The sequence below is a fragment of the Anopheles gambiae genome, chromosome 2 (genome assembly GCF_943734735.2).
Source record: "Anopheles gambiae chromosome 2, idAnoGambNW_F1_1, whole genome shotgun sequence".
Lineage (NCBI taxonomy): Eukaryota > Metazoa > Arthropoda > Insecta > Diptera > Culicidae > Anopheles > Anopheles gambiae.
This window is the reverse complement of record NC_064601.1, coordinates 5873216-5894820: the sequence shown is the minus strand read 5'-3', so window position 1 is coordinate 5894820 and position 21605 is coordinate 5873216. Positions and strand designations below refer to the sequence as shown.

Sequence of the window (21605 nt, the reverse complement as noted above, 5' to 3'; positions counted from 1 at the left end):
AAAAGCCGTGCGGCTGAGGGAATGTGATAGTTGCTGCTGCTGCTGCTGCTGCCAGTTGTTTATTTTTTCCCACTCAATTTCGCATCCGAAGAACGCGCGAAACACTTGTGGTTTGTTTTTATTATTGAAGATCACTTTTCCCTTTCGGGGGAACAAGAAAACAAGGACGCGGTGGTGCGCGATCGTGTCGAGTGGTTTGGGGCGTGCTCTTTCGGGGGTGCAGGAAAAGGGGCGAACGGGAAGACGCGGTGCTTTGATCACTGAAACCCTTTCCGTTTGGCCTAGATTTGGAGCCGCCCCGGCCGCCTGATCGATTCTGACGGAAGATGTATTGCGTTGTGCGGCGTTTCTAGAAAGGGCTGCACAAATGCACAGTAGATCGGCTCAATGTTTTCCCTATTTCAACTACAACTCCAAGCGCTGGAATGTGATAAAAAAATTAGCAGCAAATTTACGACCCACCCCAGAGCAGCCAGAACGATCGCGCGCCCGGTAAAGATGGTCTATAAAGATTATGGAGTCGTTATTGAGCGTGCGATCGTCAAAATTTGTCACGTGTGTTGTTTGCTTATCGCAACGGGGTTGTTCGTGTCCAACGCGATGGTGTTCGAAATCTGTGTTTTCTTATGGTCCGCCCGGCAAGCAGTCCAACCAACCATTAAGAACCTGTTATCGGGGCGGGTGAGGGTTGCCTTTTTTCACGTCACATCCATCACATGGAGGCCGTGCGGACCGGACAGACGCAATGCACCTCGCGAAGCGTCGGAAATCAATCAACTGTACAATGGGTACACAATTCACACGTGCGTCGAGGGTGCAGCACTCTAACACACATTCGCCAGCTCTCCAGCACACACGCCTCCGGAACGTTCTCAGATGAATCATGCTCGTTTCGATGCGTGATAGTGGTCGGGATTTCGGTAGCAGCCGTGGTCGCCCGCCATTGGCGAGGAGGCGAAATGGCGAAAAAGAAATTCACACCCTTATTTAGCAGCAGCACATGCACTTAGCGAGCGACTCACACTCGTACACTTCCCCTTCCCATCTAGTGGTAGTAGTGGTGGTGGTGGTGTGCATCCTGTGGAGTGGCGGAACCATTTTCCATTTGCGCAAACATTGCGTATCGCATTTGCGTTCGCGTTAGCTCGCCAAAGTACGTTATCGTTTTTCAATCTCGCGAACATTGCGTGGTAGTATGTGGAGAGGGTGTGTGTGTGTGTGTTGGGGAACATGTTAGGATGTGTTATCAGTGTTAAAAAATGCAACTCTCCGTACCCCCAAGCGCCGACTTACATGCAACAAGATGGAACAAACAATGGAGGGAAGAAGCATTATTGGTTGTGACGGGATGGGTAATGTGAACACGTTTTCTAAGAACTGCCCCAACCCGTTTGATATAAATTCAAGTATCAAGTCGGTGAGGAGTTATAATCACGATAAAAAAACTCTGCTTCAATAACAGTATACAATGAATGAAATATTGAACTGCAAGTGAGGGAGATAGGGTAAACGAGAAAACAAAGCGTTTTAATTGTTGTGTGATATGGCTAGAGTAAATGAGTGTCTATGCTTTACGTAGCATGAATCAGTTTCATTTTGTTCTCCACACTGGGAATTTGCTGTTCTGGTGTGATTGAGATGTTTTTGAGAACTTCAACATATTCCATATCGTCCGAAGAATTATTTACAAAACTTCCCCGCCACTTCGCAAGAGCCTCTCGATTCACGAGAAATCGAGATCCGGGAAACCTGACGTGCTAAATAAGCCTTCACCGTGTCGAGCGACAGAGACGATGAGAGAGAGACCCCCGTAACGATGAAATGCCAAGGCGTGCAACGGCGGCGCCACGTTCCAGTCCGTCGTCCAGACGTACTTGTTTCCCGAGCCGTCGTGTCGCGGCTGTGATGTTCTTGGAGGCGCCTCGCCCCATCATCGCAAACTGTCGCTGGCAGCCCGCGCTGGGCGAGCAAAAGGTGGTAAGTGTAGAGACGTGATGAAATGTGATGCCATTACAAAGTGTGCTGGGCCGCGATGTAGTGTCTCCTTTATTGGGAGATAGCAAAGTCTACAGATTGGTTTCTATCATCCCGATAATTGGAGCATTGTTTTCAACAAGTTAAGGGCTAGGATTTAAAGGGGTTTCGGAGGGAGCAAGAGAAGAGCAATTACGCTGAGCAAATTCTCGTTAGGCGCTCTTCACACGGTAAGCCACCAATGTTACCATCTCCATTGGGGTGAGGTTGATACACAGGCAGGAAGAATATCTTTCCTAGAGCATTGGCATTGTTGCGTAGTTGCAAATTGGAGAGCAAAATATTGATACAATTTAACCACGTGAAGCAACGGATCGTGGCCGATTGCGTAAACAGCACTGGATGCCGGTGTGATCGTTTACAGCAGGCTTATGTAGTGAGCGTTTGATGAAATTTATGGTAAGTTGCCATAACATTCGTTGGTATTCGTTGGTTACTTCAAATACCAAGTCGAACAGAGTGCACAAGACGACACTCCCCTGTCTCGCATATAACGCAACTCAAACATATTGACCGGCTGTATAAGCAACACAGACGATCGTTACAACTCTCTTTCCCCTTTCTCTCTTTCTCTCTCTCTCTCTCTCTGTGCTGCCTGTCCTGGATGGAGGATTACAAGTTATTATACAAGCACACGTAGCTGCAACGATGCAACTGTTTGGCGGAACGGAAGTGCACATACACACTGGGCGCAGTTTGCAATGGAGGAAAGACGCTTTCTCGGTGGCCCAGGTCTGTTGACAGTGCAAACACACAGCTCTCTCTCTCTCTCTCTCTCTCTCTCTCTCTCTCTCTCTCTCTCATACACACACTCAAGGTAAACAGTTTCGAAACCGGAGGAAAGCTTCCTCCTCGTGTAACATTGTGCCCCAATGTGGATTTAATTGGCAAACGAATTAGGCGAGCAAACAGAGACCACACATGGGGCCACAGGAAGATTGCGCTGATAATGGGAGTGAGATTTGTTTTAAATATTTCCTGAATTCTCCTTAATTTTATTGCTCAATTTATGAGCTTCTATGATTCAATGATGCCTAGCTCTAGTTGCCCTTTGCCTCGATCGATTCACATGTAGCGTAATTTCCAAAATACTGACCCACTTTTAACCACCCAGAACTGCTTCGCTTGACCTCCCGGCGATGTATCGCATCGCACGATCAACCTTCAAAACCAACCCAACGGCGGAATTGAACGAGGAAATGCCTCTGCAAATGCCATTTCCATGTTGGCGCGTCCATCGGCTGCGTTTTGCACACAACCAGTTGTGCCAGTTGGTTGGTCGGCCGAGAGAGGGGTTTTTTGTTCCAGAGGAAAAGGCGCAACGAGCGCGAGGCGATTCAATTAACTAAATTAAATTAAGCACCGCTTTTTTATTAGCTTCATCCTCTCTCTCCTGCCTGCTCTTCCTGTGTTTGGCGCTGCTGGGAGGTTGGGAGGTGGGTTCGTTTCCTAGTTCGATCTTTCACAGACGCTCGGGGGCTGGAGATTAGTTGTTGTTTGCTCTGTGTGCGAGAGAAGCGTGGCCAGCGTTTTGTGGTGCTTCTTTTTTCCCCCGTGCTTCGCCATTGTGTAAGTTTAATGTGGGTCTCCTCCCCCTCCCACCATCATAGGGTTCGTGTTTGCCCGCCCAGGAGGGCGTACAGGTGTTTCCTTCACCTCCCCCTGTCTCTTTTTTCTCTGGAACGGCGCGTGCAGTTTGGTTGGCATGGCGTGCTAAATGGCGTGCTGCCCCTCAGTGTGTCGCCAGCCAGTAGATATAGGGCTGGGAAAGGGGTCAACCATGTGTGTGTTTGTGTGTGTGTGTGTGTATGTGTGTGTATCCCCGAATCTGGTCCGAGGGGTGCCAGGGAGCCTTGAAGACCTAATTTAGAAATAACAATAACGCCATAAAAGTCACACTGACTGAGCACACGCCAAGCCGCCATCGTGCGGGCTGGCGCCAGCGTTCTGAACTAAATGTTCCCTGTGTCCGCTTCGGTGCTGTACGGTCGTAAAACGGGTCGAAAATTGCAAGCCAAACGTCGTGAAATGTGTGTGCTTGTATTTTAGTTTTCTAAAAAGGGGTGCTTTTTAAAGAAATTTACATTTATCGCGACGTTTATCGGGCCGAATTTGGAAGCATAATGCAATTATGTTGTTCTTTTAGTGCCATTTGGCGCGTGTGTGTTTCCGTTGAACGAATGCGTTGCATAACGACACCATCAATATCTACAGTCATGCTTCGTTGGACACAAACACGCACGCACACAGAGAGTAATCAAATCAAAATCAGATTGATCTATTTGAGCGTGCCGAGCGGGTAAACGATCAATCAGCGGGAGCGTTGGAGAGCGTTCGATCAATTACGCCCCGGCGGTATCGTTTGTGATGCTACTGTTTACTGTGACACTGTGCCCATCGGCTGTTGGAGCATCTTCATAAACTGGGGGTTTGAAAAATGGAATGACAAAACACAGGTAAAAGGCTCTCGAGAAGCTCTCGAAGGAAGGGAAAACGGATAGTGCGCGCCGCGTCCTATTCGGTGCTAGAAATAGAGTTGTTATGCTAAACTTCAAGCGCAAAAGGTGATGTTATCGTTTGTTGTGTTTTTGTTTCTCTATTTTTTTCAAATTCGCTCCCGCCGCCACGCCTTTTATGTGCAGGCGGAGGTAAAGGAGCTTGATTGATGCTACCATGCGGCCTTCTCCATCGATCAAAGTTTACAACTTCACGGCAATGGCACATTTTGTGTGGCTCCGCTTTATCTTTACGCCCAATCGGGGGGAGATCTTTTCGTTCCGTCGTAATTAGGATGGCTCTTCTGGATGGGGATATTCGTCAAGCACTATCACTTTCGTCCGTTTTCTCTCTCGTGTCAATTTAATTTAACGATTTTGATCGAACCGCGCGAGGTCAGTTCATTAACGGAGTTGTGCTCTCGGGCTGCCGGTAGCGCATAATGTAGCCAAAATACGAATGATGCAACCGTGTCGGCGATTGTTTCTTTTGTGATAGTGTTGTTGGGAGGGTGGGGGACACGTAAAGCATCGCCGAAATTAAGCATCGCGAAATGGTAGTTTATTGATAGATTTGACATTTCGGTGGTAGAAGTCACGTTTGATAGGGGTAAACAGGCGTGAAATATGGCTGCCACGGTTTGGTGATACTTTTAGCGATCGTGGCTGAGGCATTCAAGGTTTTACTGGTGTGTTTGTGTGTGCTTTGGAGATGGCACACTGGGGAAGCATTAAAGTTGCGCTGCGATTGGTTCATAATGGACATTTTTGAAGATGGCAACGCCACCATAAAAATAAATATTAGAGGCAGGCTCTGTGGTTTGTTTTTTGCTGCGTCGATAAAAATCCCGATAAATAAAGAGAGTTAGCTACAGACACATTCATAACCACCGAGTAGCGTGCTTAAGTATGGGCTTTTGATCGATCGATTAATCCCATTGCGCGCGACTGTCGTGGGCCGCGTGCGATGGTCAGCGCAGTGCGCGGTGGCTTAGGAGGACAATAAAGTTAAATAATTTATGTACATGCGATCAAGCACACCCACGGGAGGTAGGGGTAGCATGTGCATAACCACCACCAACACCACCACCACAACCACTGCCATAATGTCACGCTCGGCAAGGGCGGAAGTGGCGCTTTGAAGTTGAGATGAAATCTGTCCCAACGCGCGAACCGCTCCTAACCAGTATCGCCCGGTGGAGGAGGGCTCGCTTGTCGCTCGCACACACACACACACACACACACACACACAGCTCAGGTAAATGGTGAGTTTTATGTCGCTTCAAGCAGTCTCACCCCGTGTCACTTCCTCTCCCCACACAGAACAAACATACATACACATGCGGCTGAGATTTTCAATGTCAAAGTTAATTACCTCTCGCGGGGGCTGTCAAACTCTCAAACACCGGGCGACACGGGGCGAAACCGAGGAAAGGAACACAAAAAGGGCAACCCGGTTGGCGTGGGCGTGCTGTGTGGGTGGGTGCATCGTTTCGTTTTGTTGTTGTTGCGTTGCTACCACCACCAACCGCCACAGATTGCCGATAATTATTTGTAAATTTTATATCGTGCCATTTGATGCTAATGATGACGCGCTGACAGTGAGCGATGGGCCAGAGAGACGACAAAACGGCTCCTCACGTGCGCCCGTGTGAAACCGGATGTAGCGGTGGTGGGGCGGGAAGAGGGGCGGAAGATAGTGTGGGATTGGGCAGAGGACAAACCACTGCTGAAACGCGTGCGCAAAGCGATGCTGCGATGCGGTTCGATTGCAATTGCGCGCGAGAGATCGTTAAAGATGGTGGCGAAGAATTGTAAAGGGGGGTTGCAGCCACTCGTGGTGTTGGAGAGAGGCGGTCAATAATTTAATGGCCGCAATTTTCATCCTTTAAAATGTAATTTAACAACTTGACAGTGTTGTAGCATTCGAGCAGCTACCATCTCCATGCCATGCTTGAGGATGCGCGAAAAACGTAACAACGTCGGTAAGGCATCACACCTGGGGCGCTGACTGAAGCCTCTCAGCAAACCAGTCACCACCACCACTGTGCGAGCGTGATTTATCATTCTGCTCTGCAATGGCAACACGTGACCTTCGGGGGAGTCGCTTCCAGATGTGTCAACAGAAATGTCTTCTTGCAAATGGAGTGCAGAGTGGTTGACTGGCACTGTGTGGGAACGATCGCAAGTAAAGCACTTCTGGCTTAGATCTGCAAGCTCACTGAGCACAATTGGACGTGTATCCGTTGCCTTTAGCGATGTCTTCTGAGATGGAAGTAGAAGGGGAGGGAGAGAGGAACAGAGCAGAATGAAAAATACACACCCGTTGCCACTTTGGCACTATTTATGGATGAATTTGATTTATACTTCCCACCGATATTAAGGTCAATGTTGCAACACGCTGTGTGGCGGGCAGCACCGGTGAGGTGTACGGTTCACGACGACGACCACGCGCGATCGCGGTGCCGGTACTAGGCGGCTGCGCATTCGCTGGCCATCATAATCCACCAAGAATTGGGTGGAGGCGCTACTTAGTGCAAAACAATCGGTCGGCTAGGCAAACCTCACTTTCCATAAACCCGTCAAGTTGGCATTGATTGCTGAAGAGGAGAGGGGGAGAGATAGGGTCAACATTTGGACAGTCGACTAAAAAACGGCTCACCAGAGATACCTTCGAGAAATTCGCCCAAGATGGCGCCACTACGCCAAACGCAACCAAACGGCGCAACAGCCTGCGAGTATAGTGTACTCTTCGCTTTTTTTTCTGATTCATGGCCAACTTTTGCGCCATTGGAAGTGTGTTCGTATGTGTGTGTGTGTGCATATTTTTTGTCCTCCCTTGATGTCTTCTTCGCTGGGGTTGGAAAGAAGCAGTGATGCCTGCCAGCCTGTGTGTATGCAGAAATGGTTCCAATGCGGTGCGGGTTTTTATCCAATTTGAACCCTCCGTTTGCGACGCATCTTCCATTCGGTGTGACCTCCCCTTCCGAGTGAACCGGCAACAGACGCAACTTCATACCTTGCATCCATACCCTTCGGTATTGCAGCATCCGCGCGGTCCTTTGCGTTGCTTTTTGCTGCTTTTTGGAGGAATTTTGTGCGATTTCTGCTTGTTGCCTTCTACGGCGTCCTCCTCCTTGGCTTGTGTTTTTGTTTGGCCCCCTTCCTCACTATGTGTGTGTGTTCGTTACGCTACCACAATTCCAATTATGCGGCACTTAATCTCGGTTTCGGAGGGAGCATCAAGACATACGGCCGCATGCTTTTTTTCTGTTATGCCTGTTGGAAGGATTTAGTGGGTCCGTTTTGGAGCTTCTACCGAGGTGACTATTGTTTTTTTTTCGCTTCGTTGCAAACAAAATAGCTTTGACCGAGATTTACCAAGCCCGGGCAAGGCTAGAAGCTCGGTGGGAATTGGTAGAAAAAATCTGAATAAAGCGATGTGCTTAAAAAGCCCCCAAAAAAAAAAAGGGCAGACTAGATGGCGTCCCATAGGTGACAGGGAATCCGGAAATGTTCCCAGAAGGTCGGGCTGGGCTGTGTGACGTGTGGTGATTTATGCGTTAGGCTAGCGCGGTGGCCTCCAGTGCCAGCGAGCATTTGTGGAATTTTTAATTAACAGCATTCTATTGACCTTTTCTGTGTATTTTTTTCGTCACACAAGAAATGGTTCAGAATCGTTTTTCCCCACGCTCAAAACCGGGGGGACAACACTCCATATTTTCTTCATCGATTCATTTTTATTAGACTGCAGCGCCCTTCGTACCTTTCCCGTGGCCCTTTTCCTTCGACACTTTTTGCTCTCCGAACTCTTTCCATCTGTGCTGGTCTCGGCTTCAGCAGTGTATGGTCGCCGGACGCGCCGTAATGACGACGCCTCGACGCCACAATAAACGCGAGCACGATCGTCGGCGTGTCGTCGCAAAAGTGGTGTATGTGTGTGCTTGGGTGCGATTGTTTTACATTTCACCATACCTACCCGCCACATTGCTGCCCCCCCACTGCTGTTTGTCAAAGGACGGCCGTGCTCGCCGAGCAATGCTCGTTTGTGACAAATCAATTATCTCAATAGGGTCTCGGGCACTTTCTCCCTCTCTGCGTGCACCGTTTTCCCACTGGCGTATGGTGTGGATAATGTTCAATCCGCGTCTCTGCCCCTCGTTTAAGAATCAGCCGGTCGCTTTGGGCGCCACTGCAGTCTGGGAAGGCGATAAAGCAGCTCCATCTGTTAGGGCAGCACGATCGGAAAGCAGGGGAGTGTAGCCCCCGTGTGCCTGGACGTGCCCGACTGTACGAGCATCATTATCGCACATTGTTTCTTTTTCGAAGCCATATTCATGGGGGAGGTTGATAGTCTTTGTAGACATTGTAATGCATAGAACGAGCTCCAATGCAGCCTTTTCGTTGCATTCTAATGCTAACAAGCTGTTCTCCACGTACTCCAACGACAATCTCTGTCCTCTGGCTAGAAATTGACAGCAGTTTGGAGGTTTTAAAGTCCAACTCATCCCGCTGTGGACCGCTCCAAAGGCCCCGGACATTCGTTAATTGTGATGTGCTTAACAAATGGGATCAATTTATTTACTGTTCGCCTCGCCGAAATTAATTACGGCCATCAGCAAGCACCGCGCGGACAGTGAACTGGCAACAAAAATCGCGAGACTCTTTTACTCTAGTTTACCACCCTCTTTCGTCCATTCCCCCGTCCCCGGCGCCTCCAGAACACAGAACCGTGCAAATTATGCGTAACGCGCTCGCTCGTCGTGGTGGTAGTGGAGCAGGAGAATGATAAAACTCGTGGGCGAAACCTGTGTGCGTTGCGGCTTTATTCGCCACACTCCATCCGTGAATGTTTTGACGTTTGAAATTATCATATTTTTTTGTTGTTTAGTTTGCTCCGCTCGCTCAAAATCCGGAACTGGACAGGGTGCTCCCCGATTGCCCGGGGTGATCATTTGTATGTACATGCGTTTCGAAGGTTGGTGATATGTGCAATGTGGTCGTGATGCTGTCGTTGGTTGTGGGCACGGTTTTTTTTATCGTGTTGGGCTGATCTCGAACAGACACACGACATTATTAATGACTTCCTCTCGGCTGTTGATGGACGTGCGTTCGTGTGTGTTTGGTTTCTTTTTGGAGAAGCCTGCGTGCCGGTACTGTTCCTCGGACACATCACCTCGCGCGATACCGATCTTTTTCGAATGCTTTTCGATCCAAATTTGATGCAAATGCGCTATGTGAGGTTGATGAAGATCAATCGTTTAAACGGACCCGGGCTGCTTGCAGCGGCCGTATCTTTTTATGGGACATTTTTTAGGCAAAAGCTTCGCATTGGGTATGGTGTGTTTTGGAGGAAAGGAGTGATTTATGGAATCGTCATTCCATCGTGTGGCTCAATATTGAAGGAAGAAGCCATCCGATCGTATCAGATCGTTTGATCGTCAGACCAATAAAAACAGGCGTAGATTTGAAAAGAAAAAAACACTGTGTTAAAAATGAATTGGAAAAGAATGGCCATTAAGTACGCTGGGAGGCTGGTTGAGTCATCAATTTAGCCTTTTAGCGAACAAAAAAATCGATTTCTAAAACAATAAAATCGAAGTAGGAGGAAACATTATACGCCTGTTGTGACCGTGACCAAGAAAGCAAATAAGAAACGCATTATCGTTGTGACGGTTTAATAGCATAGTTTGCATAAATTAATTTTTTTCTCCATGCAGGGTGGTCCTGAAGAAGGTAATAATGTAAGAACGGCAGAGAAAGTTTTGCGAAGAAGAGAATGCTCTGGCTTTCGGAGGAGAAAAGCAAAGAATGGATTGATTTTTTTCGGTCAATTTGTTTTTGGTATGAGCAGGCAAACAGAAACAATCAAAAGGCCTAACTGAAAAACAAGTCAAACTAAAGCAACCGTTTAATGGAATCTTTGAATGTTTAGGCTAATCACCAATCCATCATGCGCTCCACATCAGGGGCCAATTCACGCTGTCTGAGCTTAATTCCAACCGTTTGTAAAGCGCACAGTACCACTCTCCCTGAGAACGGATTCCATTATCGTCAAACTCGAAGCAAACAACCAAGCAAAAAAAGAAGAAAAGCCATCAATTTGGTTGTTACAGCCCACTACCCTCTTGCCGTAGCAAAACATGCCGCTTGGCCTAAATTTCGGTGACATTGTTGCGTCGAATTTCTTCGCACGACCTTTTGCCATCGTGCACGCCTTTTCCTGCATTAGCATATCGGCAGACGTTGGTGTGTGTGTATTGCTTTTCTAGGAGCGTCTAAGAACGTGTTCCAGTCAGTCAGATCACACAAACATATCCGGCGCTTTCTTCCGCTTCTCAGTTCCCCCCCTCCCCCCCCAACACGCACACGTACACCAAGCCGCCCACAGCTTCCCTTTTGTTGAAAACAAACAACTTTACCAAGGATCAGTTTTCCGCCCGTGGAAGAGGGAGCGGGTCAAATAGAACCCCACCGTCCCCCCCGTGCAAGAACGTCACCGACGCTGTCACTTGTCCTCGCCTGGCCCCTTACCGGTAACTGATAGGTATCAACTTTCTTGTTTGAAATTTTCTCCCTGACAGGAGCATAAACAGGCCAAGTGACAGTTGCTTTTACTGTTTAGTGTGTTCGCTTGTGTAAGTGTAAGCGTCGTACACAGAAATTGGAATCGCTTTAATCAACTTCTTAACCAGCTCGGTCGCAGTGCGCTCGCTAACGATCAATTAAGCAAGTGTTACACAAATAGGCCGTTGCGCCGAGCAAGAATGCAAAACCGAAAAAGTGGGAAAAAGATAAGCCAGCAGTAGGGAGGAATGAAAGTTCGTTTTTTTTTGTTTCTTCGCCCTCTTCTATTGTGTGTGTGGTGTGCTGCTGTGTCGTTTGATAACCCCAAAGGCCGTACGGCGCCACACCGTGTGGCTGTGTGCAAAATGGATAACAAACCGTCTCGCAACCGAACGCCGGGGCCACTGGGCGATATTAAATAACACACCCGGGTCTTTTTTTTATTCGCGCAATATTCCACTTTCCCATACACACACACACACGCTCATTGTTCCACATGTTCTTTTCGAAGTGAGGGAAAAAAACTCCCTTTCCCGAGGGGGGGGTTTGCGCTATTTTTGAATTGCGGCAAAAACGCGTGCGATCTTCGTGCGGACGGACGCTCGAACTCGCGTATCTCGCAGCAGCACAGTCACACACGCTGTGGTACGTTACGGCGGGCCCTGGGACACCACCGGAAAGAATAACAACAGTCGGCCGTCGTATGTTTACGATGAAAACAAGTAAAATCGCGGACGACCTTTGGGTAAATAATGTTTGCTCGAAATGAAAAACCGAAAAATCAAAGTCACACTTCTGCTGCTGCTGCTGCTGCTGCCGTGTGTCCTGCTTTCGATCAATGTTGCTGCAGTATCCCGCTGCGCTCTGGCTCTGGCTTAAATCATTAAAAATAGCATCTCACATCGGTATCAAGCCTAAACTAAACTTCATGAGAGGGGAAAGCGGCAACGAAAAAATTAACGGCCGAATCACACCGACATGTTTTGATCGATTCCAGTCAATGTTTTGAAAAGCGACGGGGGAAAGGGAAATCAAGAGAGTATGGTTTTGATCGTACATCCCCAGGGCAGGCGAACAACGGGTTTTGTGAGTGGTTTTCCGCGGAAGAATAACAATTCTGAGCAGTCAGATTTTGAAGTGTATCTGTTCAGTGGCTTTTTTTCCAGTGAAACGTTTAAGTGAGTAAGAAGTCGCAATGTCCGCTCAAAAGTGGACGCTTATCGATGAATTTCTACGAAGCACCAGGTTGCTCCATCGAGCGTGACAACCATGTGCTCAACTGTGCTTGTATGTGTGCGCTTCTTTATCAGTGGTGACACTTTACCGCTTGCTTAAGTAACGGAAGTGCATCACCTTCGGACACTTCAACCAAACACACACACACACACGTACATAAATCACACAAATCGGTCATCACCGCTTGTCGTCCTCTCGCGTAGACGCGTTGGCGCAAGTGCGTTTGATTATGCAATATGACTAATGGTAGGCAATGGTGGCGTTGGAGGTGGTGCCGCATTTGGCAAAGGGCTCGGACCTGACACGGACACGGAGCCGGACCAGCGTGTTGGCAGCGGCTGATGGCACACATTTTACTGATGGAAATAAATATTGTTTCCGAGCGAGCCGCTCGCTCGCTCGTTCGCTCGCTGGCCCGTAGCTGGTGCTGTTACATCTGTTTGAAGTTCCGCTGGATGGAAGCAGCTCATGTGCGAGTGTTTCAGTGGGGGGAAGGAGGAGGTGGCTAAAGCTAAAGACACTTCAAATGCAGCTCACAGCAACAAAGTGCATCTATAAGAAGCACAGCAGCAGCAACAGCAGCGGGGAAGCGTACAGGCGTTATTGAGGCATGCTAATTTTTGCATTTCAAAACGAACGCGACGATTCCTTCACTACGTACGGCGAGTGTTAGAAATGTGTTGGAAAAGCAGGCAACATCAAAAGCATGGGCACAGAACGGTGCAGAACGGTGCACGGTAGTGTGTACGTGACAAATTGCACGTCTACAGAGTAGAGAGGTTCTTTTTGTGTTTGGTCAAGTAAAACAAAACATTCTACAAAGTGGTTGAAAAAAGTCAAAACAATCGAGCCTATCACCGAATCACCCGGGCTCTGGCAGCGTCTACAGACTTTGTCTCCTGTCGCCCCATGTTCGTCCCGTGATGAACCCCAAAAATGTAGCGGGTAAAGATCGCCTAATGAGCGTATTCAAATTATCATTCGCTTGTGCCTTGTGTGCCAATCTTATCACTTTCTCAAGTTGGCAGCATTGGCAGCATCATCATGGCACATAGCGGCGGCTGATTATCACCCCAAGCAGGGAAGGGAAACGCCAACAATAAAAGGTCACTGGCGGTGTGACCACAAAGACATCTGCTAGAACGATAAGCACAGAAGCAAGGTGAGGAGAGGATGCGTGCTGAGACGCGGATGCTCACTCCCCACATACCAGAGGGTGTGGAGGTAGGTCACCCGTGCTGCAAGCAATGGGTAATTACTTGGTTCATCTTAACCGAGATCAGAATCACGTCTGCTCTTGCGCGACAAGTGTTTAACCGATTCGAGGTCCGACGACGACGACGACGGCTGGCCGATGCCTATCGCGCACACCGTCTGCCCCCGGCTGGCCGAGATATGAGGGCGAAGATGTCGACCAGACCGTTTGTCTGGGGCGGGTTGCGCTTAGTTGCAAATTTGAGTGCAGGGGGAAGGAGTTTTGTGCTATCTGGCACCATTAACTAACACGCTAACAGCATTGCTCTTAATTAGATATTGGATTTGCGGTCGTTAGCACCGGTAGAATGGTTAGGTTTGTATCAAAAAAGTTTGTATTGAAAAGAAAATGCGATTTTTAGGCTCTCAATATGCTTCACAGTTGGCTTAGTCATACGATCGTAGGCAAAGATCAGCATCGGCAGTTATAAATCGCTTCTATCTTAGCATGTCACCTACCACTGTGTCTACCGTGTCTGGCTTTAAAAACATAAAAATGTTTGTTGCCCTTTCATGTTTGATTTATAACCGAGCCCAAACCGAGGTGCTCCGCTGTGAAAAGCAGGAAATAGGGAACACAACAAACCAGTGGTGTAACCCCCCGAAAAGCAATCAAACCCCATTTTTGACAGCACCGACCGCGACGCCCATATGTCAAAATAAAGACAAAAATAGTGTTCATATGTCAAAACAAAAACCCCAAGCAGCGGGGAATACACTTATCAGCGTCTTGCGATCGCCAGCTCATAAATTTCTTATTCATTGTCTTCGATAAGCCCTTGGCAGTTTGCAAACGAGGGGGGGGGGGGGGAAATGCGCGACCAGATGTCGATCGCCCAAACAGAGGGGTTTGGGTTTTGCAAGGGTCTTTTCGCATGCAAAAAAAAAGTCTACAAAACTGCACGCCCAGCAGCACACATGAGCTGTCGAGGCTGTGTGGGTAAAGGTGTGGTTGAGCAAATGGCAACAAACCGCCCGATCGCTGATCCTCTCCCCCCCCCCTCTCCAAACCGATAGCGCACGCACACACGACGACGCCACCACGTTAAGACGACCTCTTTCAGAAGCTCGAGTGCTAATCTTCGAGACACGATCTTGTCGATCGTGCAGCACGGGGCAGGAGCAAGGAGCCTTTTGGGGGTGGGGAGTTGTTGGGGTTGTTGGAATCTGACGGTGGTAACGGTGGTTGTGGGTGGCAAATGATAGACACACATACAGCTACACATGCTCGTACATTTTATGTTCTTGGGGGTTTCACCTCGTACTTTTGCCCCCTGTGTGTACTTCAATCATGTGTGTGTCTGTGTTGTCTTCTCTTCCTCCGTGCGCTAATAGCCATCAACCTAATTTGATTTGATCGAGCCTGGGTTAGAGGTGGGTCAGAGACGGGTGGTAGAAGGAAAGCATGCGCGATAGAAATGGAGGAAGATATGATGGTAGGCAAGGCAAGTTTATGTGTTGAGAATGCTAATAGAAAATGAGTGTGTATCTCGTCGTGGAGCGGGGGTGAAGAAAATCGGACCCCGGCGAGGGGTTCATTAAATGGCTTGAGTGTGTGTGTGTGACGCGTAGGAGGAGGCATTCGTGCGAAGACGAAATGGGTTTGTGGCCGCGTGCATTGCATGTGCGATACGTGTGTTTGTGATTGAAGCGCGTCCGATCTTACCGGAGTCTTGCCGGAGTGATCATTCTTACAGCTACACGGCCGTTTCAAAATGATTAGGGGGATGCACTGTTTACACAATCGAGCGACTAATTGCCGATTTTACACCTTTTCCCGAGCGACAGTTCCGATATATCAGGTGTCTTGATCTTTGCCCATCGATCACGACCCATCGATTGGCGAACTCAATCGACAGCTGCTGCGCGAACAACGGTCCTACTGTCCGCCCGATGTCACCCTTCATGACACTGCGCGGCGGGTAATTTGATTCTAATAGAGGTCCGGCTTGATTCAGCATCCCCTCTTAACCCTCCCCGATGAATGCAACGATCACGTGTCTCTCGCTCTTGCAAGCGACGATGCTAGTGACGATGATGATTGAAACAAATATGAAATAGATTGATTGAAGTTGAACTTCGGTTCGCGCGCAGTGCAGTTCCATTGAGGAATCTAAACGACTTGAGACGCTCTACTCCGCTCCAGTGTGTTTGTTTGCTTCGGAACCTCCCGCTAACATCTGAACCTAACCTTAAACCGGGCGGACACCAGGGACAGACCTGTTTTGCTGGTGGAATTCCAAGAACGAGATCGTAACGCTCGATTGATTGTCGATGGAGTGAATGAAAATGAATGACCAGCCCCCATTGCGACACACACCTGTACTTGTTGTATGTGTTTACATCAATGGAGTGTACATTGCAGAGTACATTAAGTTGTTGCGACTTTAAAAACTCCAGAAGAACCTCGCACCAGAGGACTTTTATTGCGTGTAATAGTAAGTGCATCATCGTGTTGAATATCTGTGATCTTTATGTGTTTAATACATTACCAATAGCTTCACGCTGATCGTTGAGTCTTTCCGGTCTCCGGGAATATCTCAGCAGGCACAAGATCCTAAGATCCGTAAAGAAGCTGTCTCAATCAATTCCTCAAAGAGATAATCCAACGGATCAAAATTCTGCAAAAGAGACCCGGCAACGCTCCATCCTCCAGCTTCTTCCTAAATTGCGAGAAAATTTGCATGTTTTAAGCCACCAGAGGCAGTGTGGAGAGGAACCGCTGCACGGCGCTTAAACACAAACACTCGCTCCAAACAAGAAGCTACTCCTCGCGCACATCCACATGTCCCATAAAGTGTGCTACTTTATGTGCCACTTTATGTAGCCGGAGGCGCAATCTTCTCGCACCATTATCATGTGTGGCTTCGGTTGATGACGACCTGTACTGGAAGGGCAGCTGGTGGGAGTGGGGAAATGTGGGGTGTTTTAAACGACCCGATGCCTTTCGGGTTTCTTGGAGGTAGATAGAACGACCTCCTGCCTGCAGTAGTAGAGGTGCGTGAAGGGGTAGATGCGCGCACACACACACAGACACTTCCTTTTGCGGACTGACAAACCAGCGTGTGCGTGTGGATCGAGATGCGTTTTATTAATATGATTTTAATTCCAGCACTTGTGTGCCATGTGCGCCAAACCCTTTGCGCGTCCGGTGCAAGCAGCAGATGACCCCAGTGGTGTGGTGATGGTGGGGTTGGGAGCGCGTGTCACTCCTCCCGAAGATGCAAATTTATGCAATTCATTTACACGCTGTGTATCGTATGGCATCCTCTCGTGATCTTGCGCAGCCTTCATCGCGCTGCACTTCCAGTCGGGCCTCGCATTCATTCGGCTGCTTTATTTTTGTGATTCCGCCCATTCCCGGCCATCGGAGAGTAGGTGAATTAAGCTAATGAATATGACCTAGGCGCTAGACTCGACTCTCCCTCTCTCTCGCGGTGCGTTGTGTGCTTCCTCGCGCACAGTGCGAATAGTTCGGTGCGCGTGTCCGACCATGCGTGAAGAGATACATTCACGCCGGGAATAATTAGGGTGTGTTGTAGGGGAGTTTGCCAAACGGCTACAAATGGATTACAGTGTAGCAAATCAGAAGGGTGTGTTCCAGATTCCGATGGCAAACGAAGCGCAGGGAGAAGGGTGTAATCGGCAAACTCTTGGACAACAAATTGCCCCAAACCCGGTTCACATTAAGCAGCATATTTAGCATCCAACCCAAACGCGGAGCCGTCTGCCGGAAACGAAGGATTAAAGATGCAATTTGCACTTCGCCAAAGTGTTTTGTGATCGAACCATTTGGAAGTAACGTGCGCGCGGTAGCCATAAATTCTTTTCAACCCCACTTCCACGCCACCTTCCCAGCATGTGCGTGCAAAGAATCAAAAGCCTGCGCAAAAACAAACCCAATGCTCTTTCTCTCTCTCTCTCTTTTAAGCAAAGGGATAAACTTCAGCCTACACATGGTGCGTCGGGGGGGCACTATTTGGTGTAAAACCGATTTTAGCCGACCGACCGATCGGAGAGTTTATGTTTCGCGTACCACGGGGTTGGGATGCTTAATCCTTTCGGTGCGGCAACCCACCTTCAAACTCTCAACCTCTTTCCAAAGAAAAAACAAAACAAAAAAACAAACGCGTCAGATTGTGTTTTTACAAAGTAAAATTAATTATCCTTGGCGTGTCCGTTCGAGCTGCTCGTGAGCTGATCATAAATCTGGGCACACACTCTCGAACCATCGTGGACGAAAGAAGGTGCGGATAACTGAGCTTTTTCATGGTTTCAAGGAACACAAGAAAGAAAACAAAACCGGCTAGTTTGGCTACGAAAGGGGCGCGTTTTTTTTTGCACCTCCAAAAATGAATGAACGAACAAAAAGTGGTGGCGGCCAAGCGCAAGCTAGTTGTCAAGACAGTTCGTAACGATCCGTTCGACGCCCACAACATGGAACGTCGACCACATCGCCCCAAACGCGCGGTGGTTCCCTTTTGAGTTGCGCAGAAGCTTCGTTTTGCCGGCTGTGTGGCCAAGTGTTGCCAAAATGTTGTATGTTTTTGTAGCACACTCAAACTCTCTTTACAGTGCATGGCGCGGAGTGTGAGGCCCCTCGGTGCTTATGGACCATGCACCGACACGCAATTGGACCATCCGCAATGGTCCGCTGTAATTTTTTGTATTTATTTTCTTCACACACACACAGACTCGCGGGCGGAAAACCGGAAAACTGATCCCCGGGCAGTGGGCCAAGTAGGAGGGGGGGGTTTCGGTGTTCTTTTCACCCCGCTTTTTTGCTCCGTGTACTGGTCGCCAAAACGTCACGCCACATTGCCAAAAACATGCAACAAATGTTTGGGAGAGGAAAAACGGGGAGGGAAACGTTTGGCTACTTTTCTTTCGGTGTGCAAAATTGGCAAAGCTTGCTCGCTCGCTTCATTTACTGCAAATGCTCTAATCGTGAATTATGAGCACCTTCTCCCCCTCCTCCTCCTGCTCGGTGTGGTGTGGCAATAATGATGATAATAATAATGCTCTAGGAGTGGGTAAGGAAGGAGCCAATAGAAAAAAAGAAGGAAAAACCACCTGTTGGACACTGTCGTCACCGCTGCTCCGTTGTCCTCGTTTGCAGCAGTGTGTGTGTGTGTAGCGTTTGCACTTCCGGTGTGTGTTATCCTGCGATCACTCGGCACACAGCAGAACGAACGCGGCCTGCTTGGATGAAAAACACTAAAACCGAGCTGTCATAACTTCCTTCGGGCACAGTGTTAATCCTCTAATTCGTCTGCCCGATTCGGTTCATTCGATGCTGCTGCACTCTTTCTCTCTCTCTCTCTCTCACTCACTCACTCACTCACTCGAGTATCACTGTGTGTTGTTTTGCACTTTTGCCTCTCTTTTTTCTGTATGTATTTTATACACTTTACGTTATTTTATTTTTTCGGTTGTTGCTGCTAGCAAATAAACACTAACACTAAAACACTTAACATTTAGCACCTGACACACACACACAACCCTCCCCATTCACTGGGTGACATTTTGTATTCACCTTTCGCTTTACGGTTTGCACTTCTCTTTTTCCCTCCCAGGGGGTGGTGGTGGTTCGCACTAGCCGGGTGGTAATTCTGCTGGCCGGCGGCAGTGCCGTTTTTCACTGAGTGCTGCAACTCGCTGGAGAAGAGATAAGGAATAAGAACAATCAACCGCTAATGCCAAAAACACATACACAAACACATCTAAAAGGAAAACACACACACACAAACACACGCATTGCTTTGGCCACACTGCGCTCTCACTGCACCGACCGCCGAGAGGGGCAAAGTTCCACGAAAACCGATTTTCCGAAGCCGATTTTCCACAGCAAGCAGGAAAGGAGTTAAGGGTGAGGAGGGAGATGTAGGGAAATGTTGCCGGCAGTGTGTTTCCCGATTGGCGCCGGTCAGTCCAGAGCCGAACGCATGAGAGCCGGCGCTGCCGGCGGTCAGTCGATTTTTCCACTCCCTGTGTGTGTGTGTGTGTGTGTGAGTGTGTATGTGTGTTTTTCCTTGCTTTTCCGTTTTTACTTCACCGGCACGAAACAGCCGTTTTTGTACAGTTGTTTTTGCCCGCTGAGTGCCAGAATTAGCATGTCACGGTGTCACGCCGGGATGGGAGACTGAGGGAAGGGTTTCCAGATTTTCTTTTTTGGCACCGCCACTCGAAAACTCAATCCTCGCTCCTTCCATTACTGGGGGAGGGATTGTTCCTCTGGGGGGGATTTCTTTCTTTGTTACTACTTGTTACTACTACTATTACTACTGCTGCTGCTGCACCACCACGATCGGGGTAACACTTTCTCGCTTTTCGAGTGGAAAATTCAATACCGATGGAGCTGTTATTGGTATGCGCTGGTGCGCTGTTCGATTTTTTCCTTATTTTTCTCACACTAAACACACACACTCACACACGTTTAAACGTACACTGAATCCCTTTTTGTAACAAAATTGTTTAACTAAAAATTGATTGATTAATTATTGTACTAGATTATCGTTTTTGGGAATATTATTGACCGACGGCAGCATGTATTGGGCTGCTTTTGGGATAATTTGGAAACAACAAGCTAAATTTTACTAAAATCTAATCATTTTTTTTAAATTATTTCAAATTAATTGCAGCAAACATAAAAGTAGAACTTTTGAAAATGTGTTGTTTGCACTCGGTTTCACATTTGTTGACACTTGACGCCGATAATCCTGTTTTTTTTATCGTAAACAAATATCAACTTGTTATCATTAGCGTTTTAAACAAGCTGCTCACTAGTCACCAACACATGGATACTACTTAGACACTTCGTAAGACATTTTCGTAGACTTAAATTAAAGAATTTGTACACAAAAAAGCAACAACTCAAGAAACACAATCTGTTAATCTTCCTTGCGAATGTTTTCCTCGTGTTGCACACACAGCTTCCCCGAGTAGGATTCGATTTTCCTACACATTGGTGCGTGTGTGTATGTTTGTGCTCAAATAAATTCATTTGTTTTCGTTCACACACTCGCCCGCGTGCATCCGTGCGTGAGGAAATTCGACTCGACGTGGCCAGGCAAGCTCCTTCCCAATTTTGCACCACAACACCGTGTTTGTTCGTTTGCGGTTTATTTCCGTGGTAAGATTGTTTTACTCCTTCGCTAATGTGTGTTCGGTGTGTGTTTTCCTTTCCCACATCATTATCATCAACATGATTTTCGATTCGGTGTCCTCTCTCCCCCGCCCCAACCTGAAGCGTCCGGTACTGCGGCCGACGGTCCGCCCGGTCGATGCTGACGGTCGCGACACTGAACGTGGCTGCTAACAGTTTCCCGGCGCTTTTCCGTCGCGTCACGCGCTTGGTGCATCGAGCTGCAAACGACAACAACAGGGACACGGGTTTGCGTACGGGTTTAGGGGTTTCGCGCGACAAAGCTCGCGATCCGGTCACTGCCGTCATGTGCGGTCCGTTTCGTGTGCGATTGTAAACTGGCGGGCAGCCGCTGAGTTTCGCATCCATTCGGTCGGTCGGTGCGCGGCCAAAGCGACACACACGACCACGCGCGCGCCTTCTTGCGCCTGCCGCGAGAGAGCGGACGGCTCGGGTTTTGTGTCGTGCTGCTCTCTCTCTCTCGTAGTGACGGAGTGAGCGCGTGAATGTGGCGTTGCTGTTTAGGGCGCTTGCGGGGGACTTCGAATGCGTGCAATGTTGGCCGCCACTCAGCGCGTGGTGCAGGGTTATTTGTTGTGTATTCGAATTGAATTGGAATAGAACAGATAATGTTGTAATGTATCTAACCCTCGACCACTGCAGGCGACCGTTCATGGTGTCTGGCTTTATGATATGTGCCTTTCTAACTCTCATTTCGTATTCAAAGACGCACTTGTAATTGGAAGAGAGAAGTTTTACAATATAAAACAGTGAAAAGCCCCAAATTGTGGCTCCTCAACACATCTGCAATGTAACCTTGTGCCTCGGGTAACTCATCGATACATTCCCTCGCGAACCCTGCAATGGTTTACTCC

At 48.3% G+C, this 21605-nt stretch overlaps 1 protein-coding gene across 6 annotated transcripts in view; it reads right to left on the bottom strand.

Moving 5' to 3' along the window:
• The window catches only part of LOC4576821 (activating transcription factor 3), a 58140-nt gene extending 37020 nt beyond the window's left edge, over window positions 1-21120 (bottom strand). For 2 of the 6 annotated variants that reach the window (XM_061648030.1, XM_061648029.1), the window contains exons 1-2: window positions 20989-21112; window positions 18660-19244 (exon numbers count right to left, since the gene is read on the bottom strand). The gene's annotated coding sequence lies outside the window, so the exon portion shown is untranslated. Of the gene's footprint in view, window positions 1-18659; window positions 19245-20829 lie in introns of all 6 variants that reach the window. The other 4 variants (XM_061648026.1, XM_001238508.4, XM_061648027.1 and 1 more) reach the window with 4 other exon arrangements.
• Window positions 21121-21605: the final 485 nt, after the last annotated feature.